Source organism: Ochotona curzoniae, unplaced genomic scaffold, assembly GCF_017591425.1.
Source record: "Ochotona curzoniae isolate NIBS_2020 unplaced genomic scaffold, NIBS_Ocur_1.0 scaffold_1852, whole genome shotgun sequence".
Lineage (NCBI taxonomy): Eukaryota > Metazoa > Chordata > Mammalia > Lagomorpha > Ochotonidae > Ochotona > Ochotona curzoniae.
The window spans coordinates 37703196-37722929 of NW_024467087.1; positions in this window are offsets into that span (position 1 = coordinate 37703196).

Genomic DNA, 19734 nt, shown 5'->3' on the forward strand with positions numbered 1-19734 from the left:
GGAAAGTGGAGCAGCTGGACATGAACCAGCACCTATATAAGATCCCAGTGCATGCAAGGTGAGAATTTCACCACTGGGTCACAGCGTTGGGCTTCAAATAGGACATTTAAAGATCAGATGTTTGTATTTTTTTGTTGTTCGTGTTTTTGTCTATAAGCTTACATGCCTAGAAATTGAAAGTATAACAAATACTGGACCTTAACATCTGGCCAGAATTTTAGTCTGTTCCCACAGTGCTTCTGCTTCTCTACTTCCTCCTACTCTAACCTTCTTTTAGCATCACTTATGTTTTGATTTGTGACAATTGCATAAAGAGCTGTATGGCTCATAGCGGCTTTTAATGTCATCTTTCAATATGGCTGAGGTTCAGTTTAGGCACTGTTCATCATGAATCTACATTCATGATGTATCTTGCCTGCTTCTGTGTCCCAGGTTGCTATGCTTCTAGAGGGCAGTGGTACTGTTGTGCAGGGAAGTCAGAGAGAAGTCTGCATACCCATTTTATTGGAGTTATAGCCAAAAGCACTTCAGTGGGGAATAAGAAGCACACACAAGAGGCAAATTTTCCTTTTGTAGTTTCAAAGGAACAGTTTATTCAACAGTAACTATTAGCCACTCTGTTGACTTCTTGATGCAGGTTTTATTTTGAGAGTGGATTCCAACTACCAACATTTCATGCTCTTCAGGTAATCATTTTTCTGCACATAGATATATATCTTCAAGATGTTAAAATCTCAAGGCCCATTAATTGGAAAAATGTGATAAAGTCTGGCCATAGTGAAGTGCTATGCCTAATTGATTTGTTGCTTCTATACTAAGGGTTGTGATGCACACTGATAAGATTAAAGGTATATCCAATATTGCATCAAATATATATATACATATATTTCCTTCATATATTTAATAAATATAAATTTATATTTAATAAATATAAATATATATGAAGGAAATATAAATATAATATTAAATATAAATATAAATATATATTAAATATATATATTTCCCTCACAGCACTGTGGATTTTATACGCCCAAGGGTACATGTCACCACTCAACATTGTACTTTGGGGTTTTATCAGTCAAACCATAGTGTAAGTTGGCAAAGTTTGAGAAAAGGCTAGTGGATAAGTTTAAACTTGATTACAAATAAGAAGGCTTGCTTCTGATTCTACAAGCTTACATTTGCTTGCATAACTAGGGGGAGTTCAGTTAGCTTCCAAAGGCTTTTGAGGTCAATGACCTTAGAGTTGTGATAAAGGAATGAATGTACTATTTAATAAATGATTATGCTATACCTTTAATCTAATACTGAGGTGATAGAATAGCATAGAATATGGGTTATTTAAATCTACGAAGATTAGGAAAAAACAATAATTAGGACCTTTCTGGGGGAAGGTAGCATCCATCTGCACTCAAGGCAAGCACAGATCATGATAGAAAAATTGACAACATCTAGCTTAAAATCCCCTTTGACATTTTTATATATTTGTATTTCTTGTGCATCTGTCCTTGGGAAGGCTTGTGGCACCCTGAGAGCTGTATGTGCTGATTTTCTACAGCACACATTATCTCAATAATTTCTAGTTCTTTCCAGATCACTTTTCATCACTTACCTTAGGATATATCATTTTGCTATTTTTTTTAAATCTTGCTGTCTGACAGGGTATTGATGTATTCATGGCTGATTAGGTAATTCCCCTTTGAAAGTAATGCTTGTGTTTCAGTTGAGAACTTCCAAGCCTTAATCTTATGTAAAAATTGTAATAGTCAATATTTGAATAATTGTGTAATAAACAACGTGGGTATCTTGGCTAACTCTGGCTATGAAGGGATAAGGCAGATATAGTTCTTATACTCCAAATATAAAATATGGAAGTGAATATGAATGTGTAAGTGCAGCAGTATGGTATGTTAATTGCTGCAACTGAGAGATGGGAGCAGGACACAGGAAATTGTGCTGGACTTCACAGAGGAAATGATATCTTAAGTAGTATAATCAACGGTAATTTTCAGAATATAATTTTTAAAATTAATGTATTCTGGACCACCCATTGACTCAACCAGCTAATCCTCCACCTCTAAGTATGACATCTTGTTTGGGTACTGGTTAGTGTTTCGGCAGCTCCAGTTCCCATCCAGGTCCTGCTTATGGTCTGGAAAAGCAGCAAAGGTTGATCCAAAGCTTTGGAACCCTACACTCACATAGGAGACCAGGAGGAGGTTTTTGGTGCTTGGTTGCTGGCTTTGGGTCAGCTGAGCTCTGACCATTGCACACATTTGAAGCAGGAGATGGACACATTTTTCTTTCTGTCACTTCTTCTCTCTGTATATCTACATTTCCTATATAAATCCGTAGGTCATTTAAAAATAACCTATTAACAGAAGAGAAATTGGAAGAAAATGAGGTTAGAAACTGTTTCAGTGTCTCAGTGGAGAGATGATGATGGTGCAAACTGAGGAAGTGGGAGAAACATGTATGATAGCTACAAATTCTCATGTTAAAGTGATTTTGTAGATGGAATCAATAGGACTTATTTGGTAACTGTTGGTACATGAGCTATAAGAAAGAACAAGATATTAAGGACAAATTACAGATTTCTTGTTTAGGGTAAAATGTAAAGAATTACATAATTGATAGCTGAATTATAAATAAAAGAGCAGATTTGGGATCTTGATCAGAAAGATACTAACTATTCCTTTCTGATCCAATGAGTGAGTAATTTGGGATGGCCACTGTCGGGCATGTGTAAATCAGGTCTCCACTTTTATGTTATGAAGTTCGGCCCAAGATGCTCATTCTAGACATTGTTATCCATATGATTCAATATATTCGTATTCATATTACTGATTGTCATGCTATGGAGTATCCTCAAGCTCTTCTACAGTGTTCTGTTAAAGTGCATGAAGTCTGATACCATCCGCTATACCTCTTTAGGCTTAAGATATTGTACTATCTGGTATCAAGGTAGATAGAATTGAATTTAATATTAATATGTGAATACTAATGTCATTTAACTTGTGTGGTGGTCAAAGCAAACTTGATAACTCAGAGTAGTCGTCTTACAGGCCCAAGGGGGCCTTTGTAATAGGAAGACACGGGCAGTATGTGTGTAGCTGGTAAGGCTTTTATGCCCGAAAGAGCAGGGGGTACATTGAAGAAAAATTTTCCAACTTCTCAGTTTTGATTGGGACTGGATCTCTGTGAATGTTTCTTTTTTATTAGACACCATCCAGGGTGATGATTATAAGATGTAATTAATGGTTGCCAAATGTTTTGCAAAGATAATGTCATGTGTAAGTGATTAATAATTGTAGTGGAAAGCAAGTGAGTCTGTTAGAGAATGTACCCCGAATTATTATTTCCTACTTCAGAGCATGGGAACACACATGAAATAAATCTAGGAAAGGGGCAGGTGAAGGGATTAAAAATCTTTGGTCGGAGGGTATACAGTCTGTCAAGAAGAAGCTGAGACATAATGAAAAAGTGCTTTGTTCTAGTTCCTAAGCCCACAATCCTGATGTCTCCCTAGCTGGTTATGTGTTTGCTTTGTAGATGACGTGGCTCCCCAGGCATTAGGGTCATTCAAATCTGCTACAAGAGACTAGGCCAGAAACTGCAGAATTATTCATTCCTTTGGACAGGTTAGGAGGGTTTAAAAAATACTATTTTTTTTAAATCTGAGAAGTATATTTACAGAGAACAAGAGAGACAATGGGAGATCTCTCATTTGCTGCTTCACTTTACAATGGCCACAATGGCTGGAGCTGAGCTGGGAGCCAGGAGATTCTTCGGTTCTCTCATGTAGGTTCAGGGTCCCAAGGAGGTGAACCATCTTCTGTGGCTTTGCCAGACCACAAACAGGGAGCTGGGTTGGAACTGGAGCAGCTGTGACATGGGTTGGCACCCATATGGGATTCTGGCACTATCAGGTAGAGAATGAACCTGTTGAGCCACAACATTACCCCTCACCCCCAGGGGAAAAATTAATATGTCCTCATTCTCCATAATCAATTGCTCTAAATTGAAACATTTAGCCTTTGAGATTTCTCTCCTTTTTATCCCTATTTAAAAATCCCTTTCCATTCTTCTACAAGATGTCATAGAACATGTTTGTCTGAGGTGCTGTGACATGTTTCTATCACCATTTGAAGAGTCTTGTAAAGTATTCATAAAGTTTTATTTGACCTTGCAAATAGGCATAGGTTATGGGTTTGTTACTGGGAGCATAGACCAAATGTCTGAATGTTGGTATTTACAAAAAATTTTATCTTAACATTACTTTGGGAATTCATAAGAGTGACATTTTTGTCATTCAGATATTCAGTTTTAATATTATTTTGATATTCTTCCCATATACAAAACGGAAAGATAGAAAATATCCAATATACAGATGGCATGGCTTGGAAGAGCTATTCCGGATATACACATTTATCCCTGTCATTCCATCCTCCCACACTTCTCCACCCTTCTTGTTCCTGTTTGGACTTTACCAATAGGCTTCCTTTTTGTTCTGGCATTTTGGTGGATGTAAGCAATGCGAATGTCTTTAGGAAAATCAGAAGCCTGGAAAAATAAAAAGATCTCTTAACAGTTGGCTGTGGTTTGTGTTCTTTTCCAAACGCTAGTGTTTGAGACCTATTTAGAGTCTGGCCACTGTTTCACCCCTTATGTTGGGTCTATATTCTTGGTAGTCTGCATTTTTAATGTAAACTTTGGTGTCCTTACTCCATAAGTTTACTTGAACCTTGTCAAAAATGTATAGAGTCTCAACAGTGTCCTCAAGTACTCCATTTGAATGTATTAGCTTTACACTGTCAGGTCCCTGACAAATGCAGTGGCTTTACTGGACACTTGCTTACTTTAATTACTATCAGATAGATGGAATTTGTAAGATGTTCACATTTATTTTGTAGTTGATACTTAGAAATATGCTTTGCAGCCAGTTCATATGAATGTTTATCAGAGAGTTACAAGTTTTGTAACTGTTATAATATTCATGACAGGCTAAACTTTTGCTGTAGTACAAGTCTCTAAGAATTAACACAACTAATATTTTATTTTTTAAATTCCTTTGAAATCTGTTGGATGTCCTTATAAATTATTGTGGTTGATTGTCTTCCAAGCAACAATTGAGAAATGTAGAGATATTGTTATTTCTTGATTCCAATTTAATGTTGACTTTACTATCATCCTAACAAGAGAATCCCTTACCTGAGTCCATAAGCTACATATGCAATGATCACTTGTCATTGATAAGCCTCAACCATATGGCTTTGTCAGACATTAAGGAGGCTGGAAAAAGGTTTTTGTTCACATAGCAAACAGGTCACATGCCAAGGAAATGTGATTTGGTAAACGTAATGTGATTTGGTAAATGTATCTGTCAAAGGTACTACAACAAGACTTAATAGCTTAATAGCTGAGGTAGATACTTGGTTAGAAATATTTACATTTTTTCAAGTTAAATTATTGTGGTTTTCCATTTGTCTCTCAGGGTAATGCCAAAATAGTTTGTAAAAGAGAGTCTTTGACATGCTTATGGCAATCTGCTGATATGACACAAGCAGTCTTAGGGTTGGTTGCCTTCATCCATTAAGATCAGTGTCCTTGAAGAATTCTTAATACCCTCCTCCTCTACACTTAAGTCAGCAAAACAGAAAAATTCCAAAGTTTTATTCTATGTAATCATCAGACAGAAGAGCTTGAAATCCAGGCATAAGAGATCTGACAAGAATTTACTCTTTGAAACAGGCTATTATAATGAAGGAAGGTTGTTTATTTTTTTTTTTACAACATTTCAGAGATTTCTTGTTTATGATGACCTATAGGCAAATGCCTCTTCCAAGAGTGTAAAAGTGATGCTTTTTCTGAATGGCTTAAAATAATCTCAAGGACATTAAAAATTTTGTAATTAGAAGCATCTTTTTATGTTGGTTGCTAGTTGATTAAGAATCACATTTTTGCATTCTTCTAGGAAATATACCCAGTTTTCCAAAAAATATATCTGGTTTCATTTCATGTTATATCTTGTTCTTCCTGCAATTGTTTCCCTCCACCTCTAGATTTTCCTATAATTTTATTTCCATCTTTACTGTATTGCTTCTATGTTTTTGTACTGTATTATGAATTCTGTTACCAGTATGAGTTGCTAAATACAAAATGTTGCCACTAGCTAGAGTGCCTTCAGCCTCTGAAAGATTTCTCCTTGGAGCACATATTTGGTGTTTTGTGGTAAAAATCACATATGGAGTTCCTAGATGTGTTTTCTCTAGCCTAAGTAAGCAAATACCCAGTAAATATCAAATTAGTATTTCATGCAATATTTTCAGGAAGAGTATCCTCAAATTTGCACATTGTGTAGTACAGTGGGGTTTAAAAAGACCCTTCACTAGATAATATGAAAATGTTACAAGAATTTTATGGAAAGATGCTCTCATTTATGCTGGGCTTGGGAACAATCTCAATAGTGAAATATTTCACTGCTGTGTAGAATCATTGACATATAAATCAGCGATAGGTGTGTAAGACTTAGGGCTGGCTAAGGTCTTTAATTTTTCTGCCTCCTAAATCTCTCATTTGGTGCCTGGGGTACATGCTCCTAGGGGTTCTGGACATTGCCTTGTTGAAAGAGGCCTGTTTTCCCTTGATGCAGCTACTCTGAGGGAAAATGCATAAATGTCTGTCTCTACAAACATCTCTATCATCATGATATATTTTTCTTCTACCCATTAACATCTTTTATTTTGATCTGTCGTTCATTCCCAAGTCTCTTAAATTGCTATCCTCCCACCCTCAGAGCTGACTCATATTTGCTGCCATCTTTTCCATTCCTCTTTGTTCAAAATATCTTTGATTTCCAGCCTTTCTTTTTTGTCAGATTAATTTCATTATTTTCTCTTTTAGTTAATTGGCCTTTCTCCATCTTTCCTCCCAGACTTCAGGGAATGGCGGTGTATGGCTTGGCTTCCACGCTCTACCCCTTTCCCTTTGCATTCTCTCTGCCGGCAAGCTGAATTCCTGATTCTGTAGTGAGGTTTACGAAAGCAGAGCCAATGGCTGCACAAAGCTAGTGGTGGTGTGAAAAGAAGGGGACTAATGTCACTGTTTTCACTTTGACCGGAATATCCTATTTGCTATTGTCTTGCCTACACTGCGAATGATTTAGCCTATGTGTTTTTCTTCTCAGAAAACTTCAGAAGAGGTTATTAATGTATTTTCTTCTACCCATGGAAACAGATGGACAAATTAAAATTCATGCCCTCTTCGCCATGCAGCAGTTGCTTTTTATAATCATTTCACCTCTTCTCTCTACCCCCTGCTCTTCTCTTCAACTCATCAATGTAACAAGATCCACATTCACAATAGTCTTCTAATTTTTGGCTTTGAGAGGAATGTTATGCCTATCATGACTGAAAAATGTATTCTTTTGTTGGACTTAATATCTTGAGGAACTGGCCAGATTCCAGTTTGCTACTGAAAAATGACTGACTCAGTTATGCTGTTCCTGATGTCTCATGAAATTTTCTCCACTACATGGCAGCCTAGTGGGATGTCATCTGATACTTTACAATGTGGCTGCACTCCTGAGGGTGGCGCAAGCAGGAAAAATTGATTCATGAAGCTGAGAGATTCTTGAAGTTACTGCAATAGTAACTGAGGCGCTACACTCTTTGGGATAGTGTCTTACTTTACAAAGTCTTGAGTTCTAATCATAGTTTTACTTACCTGGAAAAATACTAATTTATCTATAAATTATTTTAGTGCTGCCAAAATGTCAAGCACTTGAACATGTCCATTGCAGACAGACTACACTTTCAGAGCTTACAATATATATCTTTGTTCTGTACCACAGATTGGAATCAACTGGTGAATTTATTTTTATTTTTTAAAAATAATTTATGATACAGTTCCATAAGCTCTGGTATTTCCCTTACCCACTCTCCCAACATCCCCACTCACTGATTTCCACTATGTTATTGCAATGGTATAGTCCTCATAAACAATCATAAGTCCAATATTCTGCTATTTATGTGTATCTTGACATTGTAGGTATGGACAATGATGGAGAGTCCAGGATCCTCTTTTCAAGATATATTTAAGAGTTTTAAAGATTTATTTTTATTTTTTTTTTATTGGAGAGGCGGATGTACAGAGAGGAGAGACAGAGAGGAAGATCCTCCGTCCGATGATTCACTCCCCAAGTGAGCGCAACGGCCGATGCTATGCCGATCCGAAGCCAGGAGCCTCTTCTGGGTCTCCCGTGCGGGTGCAGGATTCCAAAGCCTTGGGCCATCCTCGACTGCTTTCCCAGGCCACAGGCAGGGAGCTGGATGGGAAGTGGGACTGCCAGGATTAGAACCGGCGCCCATACGGGATCCCGGGCGTGCAAGGCGAGGACCTTAACCACTGCGCCACTGCGCCGGGCCCTATTTAAGAGTTTATTGGGACTCCATCATTGATCTGAAAACGGATATACATACGGTATTGCATTTGGATATGCTAGTCTCTATTGCACAGTTACTATACATTCCCTTAAATTAAAAGTCACAAAACAAAATCAACAATGGGAAGGAAAAAAAGAAATTTAGAATACAATTAGGTTAAATAACATGCTACTGAATGACTAATGTGTCGCTGAAGAAATGAAAAAAAAAATCAAGAACCTTCTTGAAGAAACTGATGCTACTGTATGACCTATGAGTGTAGAATTTAATATTAGAAAAAACAGTTTTGAAGAAATGAAAATAAAAACATAAGCATCAAAATCCATGACATACTTTCCCCTGATCTTTGTTGGTGAGATGTATTTCTTGTTGGTGGGTTTTGGTTTTTGATCCAGTCCATTGGCCTATGATGTTTAACTGATGAGTTTAAGCCATTCACATTCAGAGTTAATATGGATAGGTGATAACTTATTCCTGTCATTTTAGCAATGGATTGTTCATTGTTTGATTTAATCTTTTGCTTTCATTTTTACTGGGATGTTCTCTGCATTTGCCTTTGGTTTTGGTAGGTACTATATCTTTTCTCTGTCAAGAGAGTGTCTTTAAGTATATTTGTAGGGCAAGTCAGGAAAAGGTATATTCCTTAGATTTTATTTACTGTGGAAGAATTTTATTTCATTTTAAAAGACAAAGCAAAGCTTTGCTGGGTACATTATTCTGGGCTGACAATTTTTTTTTTCCTTTTAGAATGTGGAGTATGTTGTTCCTTTGTCTTCTTCCCTGGAGTTTCCTGTGAGAGGTCAGCTGTGAGTCTGATTGAAATTTCTCTTTATGTAAATTGGGGTTTTTTTAATGTACACATTTAAAGATCTTTACCTTATGTTCAACTGACCAGTTTTGCTCAAGCCTAATGGGACTTCTGTGTTCTACCTGGGTGTTGTTTTCCATTTTTTTCTCCATCAAAGGGAAGTTTGCATTTATTATTTTATTGATATATATCTTTAAACCCAGCTTCTCTTTCTATGCCTTTTAGAACTCCCATAACTCATATTTAGCCTTTTAATAATGTCTCTTAATTTCTAAATATCTTTTTTAGCTTGACTCAACCCCACCCCCAGCTTTTTGAGTGTTTCCCTATTGTGGCAAGAAATATCTTTTAATTCTGAGATTCTCCCTTGTGCTTCATTCATTCTATTGTTGAGGCTTTCCACTGAATTTTGTTTGCTCTATTGTCTTTGATTTCTAGTAATTATGCTTGATTTTGTTTCAGTGTGTCTATTTCTTGTTTGACATATTCCTTAAATTCCTGTATGGGCTTCCCATTGTTAATAAGAAGGTTTATAAAAGTTTTTTTTTAATGTCCTTTATCCCCCCGCCCATTTCCTCTATCTATTCCTTAGTAAAGTCTGAGATTGACAAAGGATTTTGCTCCTTTGCAGGGGAGTCTTCAGTAATATTCATTGTGCCTCCCTCTCTTCTTTTGCTCTTGGTTACTACACTTATGGTTAGCAGATTCTTATTCTTATGGGGGTTTCTAAGCTCTGTCACCAATAGGTCTACCATTCAATTTGACTGATAGCAGTTGGTATGCATTTCTTCATTTGTAGTAACCTGTATCACCCCCCCCCCCAACAAGTTTCAGGCCTGGGTTCTTCTATTTATTATTATTATTTATTACATTTTTGACAATCTTTACATAGTTAATTAGGGTAAATAGGTTCAAGGGCTATAGGAAATGGGTAAGACTATTTTTTCCATATTGTTTCCTTCATGTATCTGAGGTAAAGGGGGATATTGAGGGAGAAGCCCCACCCAGTTTCCCACCCACCCCAGGTCCCAGATGTGGGTCATGCTCTGAGATACTTGCTCAAGTGGTTTTGATAGTTCACCAGTTGTTAATCACTGCCAGTCTTGCCACTCCAAGCATGATGAGGTCATTGAAGAATCCACCAATTGACATGGTCCATCATAGAGTCTCCATTTGCCCAGTATTTCGCTGGCAACATACAGCTGAGATGGTTGATTGACTTGTTCTGTCTTCTGTCTTGGTTAGGGTTCTGAGTCTGGCATTTTAATTGGGGAGATCCCCAAAGAAACTTTGTCTGAGGTGTTGCCAGACCAGATTCTTGTATGTTCCAGCAAACACAGGGCCCAGCACAGTACATTGCCTCGATCAGCTGGTGGTTGTAATTGCTGGGTTGGTTCTGTTTTCAGCCCTGACTTCCACTGGAACCAATGAATGTTGAAGTCCAGCCTGGTTCTGCCCAGCACATACTTGGCCCTCACATAAATCAGTGGGAGCTACAGCCTAGTCAGAGCGTCCCACAATAGCCCCCACCAGGCCTGCCCCCTACCCTGGTTTGCCAGTATGTGTAGCAGACCAGTCCAATCTGTCCCACATCCCATTTGGCTCTCATACATGTCGATGGGTATTGATGGGTATTGATGGCTCTCATACATGTCAATGGTTCCATCTAACCAGCTCAACTATCCAGCCCTCACGCATGTTGTTGAGTGCCTCTCTGTCTAGCCACCCCAGCTCCTGTCCTAGTTTTAGTGCCCTCCCCTGGGAGTGGTAACCCAAGAGGGAGGAGCACACTATTTCCCTCCCAGGTCTCTCTCACTCCTGGATTATGCACTCTCCAGGTGGTTCTGTGGTTTGACTTGACAGAATTAGCCCCCAGTGCCAGCCCCTGCCAGCTGATGCTGTGGCTAAGCCCAAACAACCCTCAGCCACTCTAATTTTGTTCGCACCAGTAGGAATAATCAGCCCAATCTGGCTTTTTCCTGATCTAGCTCACATGAGGCCCACAGGTGTTGTAGCCCTGCTTAGTCTGGTCTGCCCCCATCCCAGCTCATGCTCTCCAGTGGGAGTAGCTGACCAGCAAGGGAACCCCCCCCCCCATTCCCTCTGCTGGCTTTGCCTCTCCTTTCCTGGTTCTCAAGTGTGCTGTTGGGCGCTGTGGTCACATCCGGCACAGGCAACCTCACCTTGGCATTCTGAATTGTGCACTGTTTTTATAGCGACCGAACCTGGCTCAACCCACACTCTGTTATGGTGCTTGGATTTCAGGCCTGGGTATTAGTTTTCCACCATGACTTCTGTATCCCCAGCTCCTGGCTCACCACTCTCTACCTCCTGTGATCAATCCCATGTTGTGGCTGCTCAGTTATCCGTGTAAGTTTTCTCCCACTTCCAGTTCGAGAAGTTTCCAGGATTAAGGAGACACCAGGTATTCTTAAGAACTGGGTTGTTGCTAGTGCTGATCTTGGTGCAACCTGATGGCCCTTAGGTCTGATGGCCACCTGGACCAATTTTATTTGGAACTGCAGGGTGTAAAATTGTTATTATTTCCCAGTGATATTAGTGCAGTGCACTAAGCTCGGTAAGTTATCTCCCAACTCAGTGCATGTACAGCTCACTGTTCCCCCTAGTGTCACACCCTGTGCCATACTGTAAAAAATGGCACCAGAGGGCCCAGCGTTGTGGCACAGTGACAAAAGTCCTTGCCTTGAACACGCTGGGATCCTATATGTGTACCTGTTCTGATCCCAGCAGACCCTCTTCCTACCCAACTCCCTACTTGTAGCCTGGGAAAGCAGTCAAGGGTAGCCCAAAGCCTTGGGGGCCTGCACCTGCATAGGGGACCTGGAGGCAGTCCTGGCTTCGGTTTGGCTCAGCTCCAGCCATTGCAGCCACTTGGGGAGTGAATCATCAGATGGAAGATCTTCCCCCTGTCTCTCCTCCTCTCTGTATATCTGACTTTGCAATAAAAATAAATAAATCTTAAAAAAATAAAAACAAAACAGAAAAAAATGGCACTCATGGAGTTCTGGATTTGCTGACTGTTAGGTTTGGGAGTTACCTGGAGCTATTTTCAATTGAGCTTCTAAGATATTTGTCAGTATTGTTTTCCCTGTGAGACCAGTGCAATGCACTGTGCCAGGAATGAGTTCACTCCTGGCATAGGTCATGTGCACTTTGCTGGTGTCCTTCCAGTCCCACAGCCTTTGCCATACTATACAAAATCATGCCTAACGTGGCACTAGTGAAGTTCTGGGTCTGCTGTTTACTAGGTCTGTTGGTCATCTGTACCTATTTTGTGTGGAACCTGTGGGATGCCAAGTTTTCCCTGTGGGATAAGTGCAATGCACTGAGGTGGAAATAAGTTTTCTCCTGGCTTAGTGCATTTGTCGGTCACTGTTGTGCCTCCAGTCCCACAGCATTTTCCTCAGTACACAAAATGGTGTCCCATATAGCAGTGGTGGGCGTCTGGGCAGTGATATCCACTTTGTTCCTGCACTGCCTGCTTTGGGTTTGCTGCTCTGTCTCTGTTCCTGCTTGGATCAAACACATCCATAGGATGGGGAGTTCTTTGTCTTGATTCATCCTGAACTCCTGGTGAACTCCCCTTCCCACATTGCTGCCATTGGAGCTCTGGCCACTGGTAGAGCTCAGATAGCCAGTCTCTGACTGCTGCTGTGGTGTCTTGTCACTGTAGCTGTACTCCATTTTTCCACTGCTTCCCTTGCGCATAAGCCTCCAGGTACCGCTCTGCCATTGACCACTCTTCTCCTGTTTCCTGGAATCTGCTCTTTCTGCTTCATCTTTGCTCATGATTCTCCATTTTTAAAATATGTCCTTACTCTATTCTGCCATCTTGATTCTCCTCAACTGGTGAATCTTAAAATTTACTTAAATCTGAACCTCACTTCTAGAGATTTCAGTTTGATTTGGTTCATGTATGAAGTTCAGATAATTACAATTCAACAGGGATGGGTGTTTGGCTAAATGGTTACTACAGCACTTAAGATGTCTGTGTCCCATATTAGAGCGCCTGAGTTTGACACTTGACTCCAGTTCTTGCTAATCCAGTTCCTAAGAGGCTAAAAAGTGATGGTTCAAGTAACTTCTCACTGAAGATCAGGATTGAAATCTGATTTATGAGTGTCAAACTGACCCACTCATATCCATTCTGAGAACCCTGGATGTAAACCAGTGGATGGAAATTCTATCTTTATTTCCTTAAATAACATTGCTTTGGAAAGATTTGCAGATGGAGAATGGTACCCTAGTGTAGCAAATGAAACTTCCAGCAGCAGCAAAACATTCTATGTGGTTGCCAGTTCATGTCCTAGCTGCTCTACTTCTGATCTAGCTCTCTGTTAATCCTCCTGGGAAACCAGGTGAAGATAGCCGAAGTGCTTGGGCCTCTGGAATCACATAGGAGATCTAGATAAAACTCCTGGGTTAGGTCTGGTTTGAGGATGGAAGATCTCTCTATCTCTCTGTATCTTCCCTCTCTCTTTCTGTCTCTGTAACTCCACCTTTGAAATAAATTAAGTCTTTGAAATAAAGCTCCACAAGTGATTCATACATTTAACTAAGGCTCAGCTTCACTGGCCAGTGGTAGTGGTTCTAAATATGTGATCCCAGATCAATAGCATAGGTATTAGTATTGCCCAAAATCTTGTTAGAAATGAACAGAATCAGAAGCACTACAGGTGGGGATTTGTAAACTAAGTTTTAACAAACTTTGTAAGTCAGTATTTGAAAAAAAAAAAAACTTTTTGTGTAAAGGCCCAGATCATAAATATTTTAGGATTTATGGATTGCTGGCCTCTATGATAGTAACAGCTCTAATGCTCTATGATGAATGTACAAAAGGAAGGGTGTGCCTATGCTCTAATCAAACTTTGTTTAGAAAATGTAAGCCAGGGCTGGACTGGACATTGAGTAGTCATTTGTTGATTATGATAAAAGATAGCTTTTGAGAAGCATTGGTTTAAGAGACATGTCAAATGAAAAGTGAGGAAAAAATCTACCTAAGGTGATAAATTATTTCCTAGGGAAGTAAAGGGTGCCAAGAGAATACGTAAGATACTTGACTCATGTTTGTTTTGTGGGAAAATGTAGCAGAAGATATCAATAAGAGATAAAAAGGCAAGGTGAGAACATTCTTTGGTGGGGAGGCGTTTGGAGCAGATGTCATAGCACGTTTACTGAATATATGTTCTCCACTTCATTCAGACTTGCCTCTTTATTGCCTTGCTCAACTGTCAAGAACAATTCTGCCTCTGACATTTTGTTTCTACTGCTTTCCCTTCTTCGAGTGCCTTTCCTTTTCTTCCATAGTCCTTTCATTCCTACCTGTTCTTCAAGGACTGGTTCAGTTTGCAAGGAAAGTTTAGAATTGCTTTCCAGTTACCCTGTCCATGGGATGTCAATATGTCAAAGACTCCCACTGCTCATGAGAAGGAAGACATACTTTCCTTTTTAAAATTAAAGAACGGACTGCTACGGAACCCTACTGCAATTTTGTGGTTATATTGGATGGAGGCAAGGCTTTTGGGTAAAAGAGATAGATAAATTCTGTTTCTTTTTAAGATTTATTTATTTTTGTTGTAAAGTCTGATAGACAGAGAGGAGGAGAGACAGAGAAGATATTCTATCTGCTGATTCATTCCTCAAGTGGCCACAACAGCTGGAGCTAAGCCAGGAGCCAGGAACCTCTTCTGGGTCTCCCACATGGGTGCAGGGTCCCAAGGCTTTGGGCTGTCCTCAACTGCTTTCCCAGGCCACAAGCAGGGAGCTGGATAGGAAGCTGGGTTGCTGGGATTAGAACCGGTGCCTGTATGAGATCCTGGCATGTACGAGACAAGAACTTTAGCCACTAGGCCAGCACACTTGCCCCAAATTTTGAGTTTTCATAGACCTTAGGCAAATGGCAAGAATTTACTATGATTTGTAATTAGAAATTAAAACAAGAAGGAATTTCAGCGTATAAATTACATAGGACAATATAATGTTGAACACATAGCCTAGAGGAGATGAATTCAATTGCCATACTGATTTGGGGATTATTAATGCTTCCTTTAAAGAGGAAATACCGAAAGTTAATATCCAAACCCACTCTCCTATCCTGTACAGATGTATTTGTTCAAACAGAGAGAATTGCTTTTTTTGTTTTCATTGTGGACAGAGCATTGACATTTTCAACATTTTTTTTTCACTCAAATAAGAGTTCAAATCAATATGCTTTCATTGCATAGAACCTACTTATTAAGGCTTTAAGTGTTTTGATTGGATACAATCAGATAAGCAGCTTGCCTTATTGAATTATGTATTGTTTGAGAGAGAGAGAGAGGCCATGACAATCTTGAGTTAGAATAAATATTTTTGTCAAAACAAAGACTTTAAGAAGTTAGCTTTATATAGATAAGTAACTCCAAAAATTAGGAGGAACTAGTCTGGATTTATTTGAATTATTTGCGTATGAACATGTATCATTAAATGAGTGCAGCTTTGTAAATAAGACATAGTATTTGTGATGGCTGAGTTTAAATATCAATTTGATTAAATCATAGGATAGCTAGATACTAGCTTAAATGTTATTTTTGTTAAGTCTGTGAGGTTCCTTCTTGATAAGAATAGAAATTGAATCCATAAACTGAGTAAAGCAAATTGTTCTTCCCAGTGTGAGTGGGCCTCATCCAATCCCCTGAGGATCAGAAATAGGTGAAAACGATAGACAATTTCGTTATATCCTTGGAAATGCATCTATGAACTACATTGACTCCTTTTCCTTTGTATTAATATCACTTTCATATGAGAATTGATTAAAATTGTGTTGTAGTAATTATCATGCATTTAGTGTGACCCTGAGACTCAATGTGTTAAAAAGTTTCTTTGGAAAAAAGGCAGAAATCAGAAGAATCCATTCTGCCTGCTTTATTGTTTAGGTTGGTACATCCATTTTATTCTGCCCTTGCACTGATTCTCATGCCTTTGCACATGAGTTAGAACTCACACACAATCAGTTCCATTGGTTCTCAGATCATCCAACTTGGATTAGAACTGCACTAGCAATTTTTCTGAATTTTCATATATCAGAGAGCAGGTGTAAGATTTCTAAGCTTTCTTAATCGTGTGATCTAATTTCTTTGAATAACAAATTGATTCACTCAGATACATAATTTCCTTTTATATCAGTTCTGTTTCTCTTGTGAACCCCAACTAATAAATACATACAGTTTATCTACCAAAATTTATATTATAGAATGAAATTTTGGATTAATTTGGTAAGAATTAACTCCTAGATACTATTGCTTTGTATCAGGGATAAAATTGAAAGAAGAAGAAGAAGAAGAAAACTAAGATGTTAAGGTAATGTTTCCTGAAAGGAATAAATATTGCTCATGCTGACCCTTCTTGGATCTTGTTTTTTATATAACAAATAGTTGTTTCATTCGCCTTTGAAAACTTTATGGGATCTGAACTGCGTGGGATGTTAATTCTGGGAAAGCAATATGTTCTGTCTACATTTATTCTTTTACTTCCATAGATAATAATAAAAAACATTTTGGGAACCTATTTTTTAAAGCTTTATTTATTTTAAGAGTCACAGAGAAGGAAAGAAAGAGAGGAAAATCTTGCACTCATTGGTTTAGTCCCCAAATGGCTGCAACTGCCAGAGCTCAACTGGTCTGAAATGGGGAGCCAAGAGGTACTTCTGGATCTCCCATGTGGGTGCAAGGGCCCAAGAACATCACCCACATGCTGCTTCCATAGGCCATTATCAGGAAATTGGATCCAAAGTTGTGCAGCTGGGATTAGAAATGGCACCTGCATGGCATACCAGCACCAGAATGTGGAAGATTAGCCTGATATGCCACCATCCTTGCCCACATTGGGAAATCGTAAATTATGAGTTCTAGATGAAAACAAGAAAATTAAAGATCACTATAAAGAGAATATACTGATTTTGAGGTAATTTATTGTGTGTAATAAATTAGTGGATAATAAGATGGCTACAAATATTTCTTGCACAATGGAATTAAAGATGAGGTGGTTTTTTTTAGTGTAAAAACTGAAATGCATGCATTGCTTTTCATGCTATGCATTTTTAAAAAAGATTTAGTTATTTTTATTGGAAAGGCAGATATACAGAGAGGAGGAGAGACAGAGAGGAAGATCTTCAGTCCGATGATTCACCCCCAAGTAAGTGCAACAGCTGGTACTTCGCCAATCTGAAGTCAGGAGCCAGGAAGTTCCTCCAGTTCTCCCACACGGGTGCAGGGTCCCAAGGCTTTGGGCCATCCTTGGCTGCTTTCCCAGGCCACTAGCAAGAAGCTGGATGGGAAGTGGAGCTGCCGGGATTAGAACCGGCATCCATATGGGATCCCGGTGCGTTCAAGGCAAGGACTGTAGCTGTTAGGCCACCATGCTGGGCCCATGCTATGCATTTTCAATAACTTTTCTGAAGGCACCTCATATGTGGGTACTTCTAATTTTATTCATCAATGTTATCTTTTAATTCCACTTCCTATATGAACTTTTTGAGATACCATCATATAATGTAACAGTCATAGATGAAAGATAGTATCATCTCCGATGTTGTCACATGTTTCATTGTTGAGATTTTATAGTCATAGATATGTCCATGCTATTCTCATGTTACCAAAATAAGAGTAAACCATGTTTACTCTTGGATCTTCCTCTCAGTTTCGCTCTTAAGATACACATACTCAAATGTAAGGCTGCCTTTCATTGCCATTTTCCTCGATTATTGCAGCCGTTGAGTTTTTGGATTAACTCTTCCTTGTGGAGCAAAAGACATCCTTTTTGAAACTCAGATTGTTCCCTGTTTTATTGCTTTGTCACTTTACTAGATTTACTTCTTCTCCTTCCAAAATGGCTGCTTTCCTCATGTTTCAATTTTTTTTCAGTTTCATTTGTTAAATATTAGTGCCAAGGCCTGAAAATGATTTTCCTTTAAGAGAAAAACACTTTATGATTTTGGCCAATCTTCCAGAGAGCAAGTTTCAATGAAAGCAGGATTATTCTGTTGGTCTCTGTCTTCCAAGTTGAATTGCTTTACAGCATGCTGCTTGACTCCCATGCTGTGTTTTATGTGTCTCTTGATCATCATGTAATTTCAAAGAGGAAATGAGAAACCCATCTTTACCCTAACCTTATTTAGTTTAATAAAAAGATAAAACACAGACAGGTAAGATTTTTTGAAATCCTCTTTCCTTTGTCCTTAAAAAAACAGTTATACTTTTCTCTCTGGTTTTAAAATGCTAGGAGATCACTTGTATGTTTAATTGTCTGGCCTAAAATACAAGGTTTGAAGTAAAGTTTCTTTTGAGTTAAGTCTATTCTGTCTACAGGGAGGCTAAAGGAAAACAATCTATTTGTTGTTAAATAACTTTAAAAATGTTCCTTCATGGCTTCTTTAACCAACCAATACTGGATGTGTGAATCTAGGACTGAGGCCATAGACCCACTTGACTTCTTATATGTGTCTACATTTTATGGCTAAGAAAATTAATACTAACTTAGAAGATTCAAGAACATATATGATATAAAGCAAAATACAAATTTTTGTTTATATAAGGTACAAATTAGTGAATGTTTGTTACCCAACAGACAGCAATTATCAAAGAGTAATATTTTCAAAGAAAAGAGCTTTTATTTTCCTCTAAAACATGTTCTTTTGCTTCAAAACAAAGGATGTTCAATTTCACAGAGGAAGCTTGAATTTTCCATAAAGGGATGTGATTTTCATAGATGTTCACATGAGAACATTTCTTAGAAATATTTTGTTGAGTTTTTGTTTTCTTATATTAAATTAATGATGATTAGTCCTTGGTAGATTCATTCAGTAGCATACCTCTTTTGAAAGTTCACCTTGAACATTATTTTGTGACTCAATATTCATGGGAAGAATGCCTAAATTATGCCTGTTTTTAACCAACAAATAACTGACCTTTTGGTCTCAAAAATAATCATACTTTTAGGAGGTAAAAAAAAGCAGATTTGACAATGACATTCTGAAAATATTTCTACCCAAATGTGAAAATCTTAACATTTTTAAGATCAGTTTTCATATTTATATTATTTGAGTATTTTGGTTGATAAGAGTTTGTTTTAACTCATTCCTCAGGCTTGACTTGTTTCTCTTTAATTTTTTCCTCAGAGGGGATACTGTTTCAAGGAGTAATAGAAGTTTTACTGCGAAGGGTACTTGTTTAATATAGCACTTATCTTTTTCTTCTGTTACAAATAATGCTTTAAAATATAAGACTATTGTTTTTCTATTCATTCTTAACTTTTCTTCCTTTTTTGCCACTACTTTTAAACAAAAAAGTATGCTTCAGTTAATTATAAGAATACTAGCACTAAGGCTGAGGGTGACATGCCTTTTCCAAGAGAGTTATGGAAGTGAGGTTAAAATGGAAATAACAAGAAGCTCTGGACTTGGGAGTTTGATGGGCTTGGACCAGG